General features: G+C 35.0%; 1 long non-coding RNA gene across 1 annotated transcript; it reads left to right on the top strand.

Annotated features, from left to right (window-relative positions):
* The first annotated feature begins 897 nt into the window (after positions 1-897).
* Positions 898-4,982, top strand: LOC134233871 (uncharacterized). The gene is made up of 2 exons (XR_009985081.1): positions 898-999; positions 4,479-4,982. It is a non-coding gene; the product is annotated as an uncharacterized LOC134233871 (long non-coding RNA).
* Positions 4,983-6,372: the final 1,390 nt, after the last annotated feature.

Here is a 6,372-nt window from a genome sequence, read left to right as displayed (position 1 = left end):
ATGTGGTGTAGACTTGATCATGACAGAAAAAGATGACTGCTGGAAAAACTTGCAGGTACAAATTTACCAAACTTGCAGTAAATGCAACTGACAACATCATTAAAAACTTAAACGCTACAAAGTGTGCTCGCCCGTGTGGCCCAGTGGTTAGGATGTCTGCTGCTTAGAGTCGCAAAGTAAGGAGTTGATCCTTACATCGCGGGTTCGAATGCCAATGTTGGACGTGGAGAACGTTCCCTTGGATGAGACTGTATTAACCGAGGTCGCGTGTCGCAGTAGGTGGTGGCACGAAAAAGATTCCTCAATACTCAATGACTCGCAGTGCTACGTATAGGAAAAAAATTTGTAGCTCTCCACCGGTATGTGGTGGTGTCTCTGTATGAGTGATAAATTCTGGAATGGGACATAAAACAACATACAAGCAAACTGCAAAGTGTGTAATGGTCCTTGATGAAGTCTACACTGCGCTTATTATTGAATGAAAGAAAGATTATGAAGAAAACATTTTGATTTGATTCTATTTTTTGCAACATTCATGCAAAGCAATATAATGGGGAAATTTTGCTATACATTACATACATATGACAAAACATTTTTTCTAAAAGTTTTTCTAAAATCATGTCAAAAAAATGAAAAGAGCAAGCTTTTTAAAAATACTGTTTTAGTTAATTCATGTAAATATATACGGTAATACTGGTAACAACGGCATGCAACATTTATCATTGAAATGAAAAACAATAAGACATTAGTAGACATTGTTATACCTTTAAAAATTTGTTACTATACATATCTATACGTAAAAAAAGTCTAACATTTCTAATGTTTTGATGAGCGGGCATAAAAAATCGATGTTTGACCGCTGAGTGAAATGTTGGACCGGTCGATGAGATGTGGACCGCTTACATCACAGAATGAGTGGAGCTAAATCTCATTTTCATTTGTTGGTGTTCAACAGTGACGGGCCTGAGGTTTCATCACAAAAGACAGTACAAAATACATGTATGTAAAAAAAAAATGAAAAGGTATAACAAAGCTATGTTAAATCAAAATTAATTTATGTCCCTTGGCCCAAACAGATAAACGACAAAACGCACATTTGCCTTTGTAGTTTTCAATAAATGCATAGTGCACTGTATAATCTGAATTATGTATCTTTGGGTAATCTAAATGAAATGTGAAGACTAACCGTTAAAATGCAAAAGTCTATTTAAGCTTTAGTCAGTGAGTAATTGTTTATCGAGTGTCATATCTTAAATATTTAAAAAAAAATTACAATTGTTCGTTGATTAACGTGCTTCTCGAGAATTCCAGTCTAACTGAGATGCCACCGGCCGATGGAGGGCTACAAGTTCATACCTATATACTCGGCACTCAGAGTCATTCTTTATCACGTGTCATACTGCGACACGGGACCTCGCTTTATGCAGTCTCATCCAAATTACTGGTATCCACGTCCCGCAGTGGGATACGATTGTTTATCGCAAGGGCCAGTTCCTCACTATTTAAAAAAAAAAGCAATTGTAACCAAATTTCAATATTGTATTTAAACAAAGATATATGAAACATTTTTTAAAATGGTATTTTTCCTCAATTTAAATATTTCTGAGCTTTATTAGAAGCAGGTAACAAAATTAGCACAAGTTTGTAACGACCATAATTTAAACTGCATTTTGGGGGAGCTGGGATTAATTCTGCAAATCGTCCATCCATCTTACACCCATAGCTTCCTTTCTATGAAGAAAACTCTTCATAATGTCTGCATGTCTTAAATACTTTTCCTAACAGTTAAATTGAATTTTAATTTATATTCAAATGCTTTAACTCCTTAACTCATAAAAATCCCTTTAACTTCATAAAAATCCTTACAGACAAAGATACAGAGAGTTCCAGTGAATGTTCTACTAAGCCTCTTTCTTAACCCTTACAAGAATATTGACAGAAGTGAAGGAGAAATTCCAGGATACTGTACGAATATGTATTCAAGAAGAAGTGTAAATCAGATGACGATACTTAAAAAATACGAAAAAAAATTGGGACAAATTGAAATCACAATATTTTTGCAAAATTTAACAACATCAAAACAAACGACCTTTCAAAACTTTATACAACCATTGTAAATGAAGATTAATTATTTTTGAAACCGTATACACTTGTCTCTTCATTACAAATTGAACTCCTTAATTTTTCTACCTTGTCATTGATAACTTGTTCAATCACTTAGGTAAAAATTTTGATCGTCCATTCAAAATCCTCGAAGTTGATGTTAAAAAATATGCTCCGAGTTTCTGTTTGACCATATTTATGTAATTTCTGGATATCAAATCGTTCAACAATCTGTCGGAATGACAGTCTTATTTTTGTGAAGCACATTTTTTTTTCAAATTATACATAAGAGAATGAGAACTCTTACTTTGGCCTTTAACTTTGGCCTAACTTTAACTTTGGCCTAAGTTCTTTCCATTGGTATGCGACGCTATTTATACATGTACCTTTGTTTAATTCAAATAAAAGATACCACAGAGTCGGACGCAGTTATTTCATTTTTAGCTTCACTGGTCAGAGACCAGAAGAGCTTAAATGCGATAATAATTTTGTTTTACTCTCTGAATCGAACAAAAGGATTGTGGAAATGGGGAAAAAACATCTCGACAAGTTGTAATGCATTTTTCAAAATGCTACTCCTCCTACGGTTTTGGTCTGATTTCAATATAACTTGGCACATAAGTAGACTACACTAAGATACGTAGATAACTGCATCGGTTTTTTGATTTGGGTGGACGGTGTTGCCATGTTTACTAAAAATAGAAATTTGTGTGAAATTCCTTTAAAATGCTACTCCTCCTACAAATTAGGTCTGATTTCAATATAACTTGGCACACAAGTAGACTACACTAAGATACATAAATTAGTGTATCGGTTTCGGATTTCGATGAACGATGTTGCCATGGTTACTAAAAATAGAAATTTCTGTGATAGATCTTTAAAACGCTACTCCTCATACAGTTTTGGTATGATTTCAATATAACTTGGCACACAAGTAGACTACACTAAGATACATATCTTAGTGCATTGGTTTTGGGTGAACGGTGTTGCCATGGTTACTAAAAATAGAAATTTCTGTGAAATTCCTTTAAAAAACAACTCCTCCTACAGTTTTGGTCTGATTTTAATATAACTTGGCACAAAGGTAGACTACACTAAGATACATAATTCTATTTATTGCTGCCTGTTGCAAAGTATCAACTCCAAGTGCTACTTTTCCTTTGTTATACATACAGACCAGTAGAGCTACAGTCTCATCAATGACTTCTGGTTACATATTTTATTAGAAAAGGGCCTGATTGGTAACCCTTTATATAAAATTTTATGATATACTTAATGATTTGCACTTCCGTATCGTCTACTTCCCGTATATATTTATATTCATAGTAATATAACCCTCATCACCTGCATAAAAAGGTTAATCTGTTTCCCAGTTGATTCGATACGCAGAAGCTAGCCCTCCGTACGAATACTGTCTAAAAGGAAGCAAGCTATAGACAAACAAATTAATGTAATAAGGATATCAACAGTTTCTTTTAAAGACACCACTTCCCAAGTTCTATTGTCCCTACAATGATCTTGTCAGAAAATATAATCAATCATTAGTTGGATGCTGACTGAGGTTTTTCATACAAAATAGTTAGACCATAATTTACACTCTGAATTATCTATGGATTTCCATATGCCATGACAAGGAGCACAGACCAAGTGTGACCTTTCGGCAGGGATACTTACTCCTCAATGGCAACTGACTCCCTTCTGAAATTTTTAGAAGTCCGTGTTTGCTCTTTTCTCGATTCATGTTGTTTCAATGGATCTATTTAATTCCTATCTCCATTATCATTTTAAACTCCATTTATTGTCAGCTAAATTTTAATTAGATAAATACAAATTTTGTTGTATTATATTAGAAATATCAACGTTTTTCGACCATTGCTCTACCTTTCGTTGAAGCTTAAACAAAATAAGTTAACCTTTGTCACTTGTATATGCAGTCATCTTGTTAATCCCACTAAAGGTGGTTCAATTAAGTAAAATTAAATCAAGTTTGCCAAGATATCCAATTTGCCATGTAAATCAGAAAAGTAAGGGATAAAGAGGAAGTAGTTGGGTTTATGGAAAGAGATCAAAATTGTGTGACATTTCGAGTCCCTCTAGAATTAAAGTTAGCCATATCTAGAAAATGAACAAGCTTGACGTCGTGTGTTCACTGAAACATAATTGGTCAATCGTAAGTTATACTTGAAATATTTTAAAGCAACAGGTCACTGAGAGTACTTGAAAAGGTCTAAAAACTACAGTTGTATAAACACTCAAGAAACAAAATATACAGACAGCCTAAGGTCAAGTGTACACATTTAAAACATGTTTTCAAAGGTCAATACCCGCTAAACTTACGTGTCGGTCTTAAACTTATCTTCATTTTAAATTTCTAGGGTCGAGAGCAAGCCATAAGGAGTGTGACCCTAGTTGACCCCTGAAGAATCTCTTGTTTGGGATGATATGTGGTGAAGAACAGCCTCGTATATAACAGAGTTGTCAGCTGACCGCCCATGGAGTGGGTTCAAATGTCTCGTACCCCGAGAATTTGTGCGAGACGAGCTGTAACAACGGGGTACAACCCCTGAAGCTTCTGGCAACCTGTAATTATTTTTCGTCAACTTTGTTGTAAGGAATGACAATAAAAAATGAAAGAATGTTTCATGAAAGAAAAACAGTGTCTGTTTTTGACGTTCATTAAGATTTGGTGGATAGATTCATTCATCTTGAGTTCTTTACTTTCACTTTTACGCTAGCTAATATCAGTATCTTATTAGGTCGACCTGCAACCTGCTTCAAGGCGGAAATTCAATTTAACGGGTGACCAATGTTTGGAGTTCTCTACTTTTATGTGCATTTTTTATGAAACCTCAAAGTGTTTATAAATTGTTAAAAACGTTTTTGATGTTCTTTTGCATTGCCTCATGAAGATAACGTGATATTGACGGAGATTTAATAACTTCATGACTCTGGCGCTCTTCTCATTTTATACCAAGTGAAAAATGCATAACGCCGAGGACATTTAATGTTGCATTGATGTTTGACATTTGCAGCTTATGAAGGTCACCTCGTCCGTAAACCCGCCGAACGTTAACTTGTATAAAATACAAAATGTCAAACACTCCATGTCATAAATCACCCGTAATAGAGGCGAGATTCTTCAGCTCAGACCCTGTACCGTAGTTACCCGGAGAGCAGACAAACGCCGAACGCCCAAGTGCTGGCACTTCAAGCCTCTCTGGAATATCTGGAGTCAAAGACAAGTCGCATGAACCCAGACTTGAACATATATTATTATGTAATAGAAAAACAAACCAGAGATCGTGTTGAAAACCGCAATCAACACTCGACTCGTGCTCTGGGTTGTCTGGCGATGACAGGGGTTCCAAACAGGAGAGTATTTGGTCGCCGGAGAGGCTTTCACCTGTGACCTTGATCTTTCATCGACCTTAGAAATTTAATTTGCAAAATATAGGAAAATGGCCATTTTCCATTACAAATTTTATCAATATACAAAGCCTTGCTTAAATCAACAGACATAATAGTGATACACGTCTAAACAGAAGTAGGGTCTCATAGATGCAGATAATACATGTGGGTTTGATCCTTTTCAAATAGTGTTTTTTTTTTCAAATATTTACTGCACATTTTATTATTATTATCAAAACGCGCCTATGTACAGCGCAAGTCTTTTCCATGTTAGAATAATGATAATGTTTACACATTCAAACAAACCAGAGATGGAATAACACTGTAAAAAGGCACTGATACAATTATTCGTATTCATAAATACATTTTACTTTTTCCCGCCCATTTCCTCTCAAACATAATGCCATCTGATTCCGTATATGGTCTCGATATCGGTACAAATATTTGTAAAGAAATGTAAATATTTCTTGTCTGACCTCATGCAAGAAAACCTACACAATGAGCTGCATTACAGGTGTCTCCATTTTTGTAACAGAGCAAGACAGTTGTTACAAGTGGCTTGGCTTTAGAAGAATTGCAGTGAGCATAGGTCAAAGGTCAAGATGGATAAGATCATAATCACCGAAGAAAACTAAAGCAAATGTGAAAATGCATACATTACAAAGAAATAAATATGTAAATGTGCATGAATTTAGAAGTAATCTGTAATCAGGGCCGGCCTTTTGATGTCTTCTCAGGTGTTTAGGGGGATCTTTGATTTAAACATACCATTCATACAGCATGACGGTCGTATTTCATTATTACGACTTCGTAATCAAACTTCACATAACATTTGAAAAAAGATCGCAAATGTTTAACAAT

Source organism: Saccostrea cucullata, unplaced genomic scaffold (genome assembly GCF_032062105.1).
Source record: "Saccostrea cucullata isolate Sc308-1 unplaced genomic scaffold, CSIRO_AGI_Scuc_v1 ctg432, whole genome shotgun sequence".
NCBI lineage: Eukaryota > Metazoa > Mollusca > Bivalvia > Ostreida > Ostreidae > Saccostrea > Saccostrea cuccullata.
Note: the sequence above shows the minus strand (reverse complement) of the source record. Positions and strands in the feature narration are given on the sequence as shown.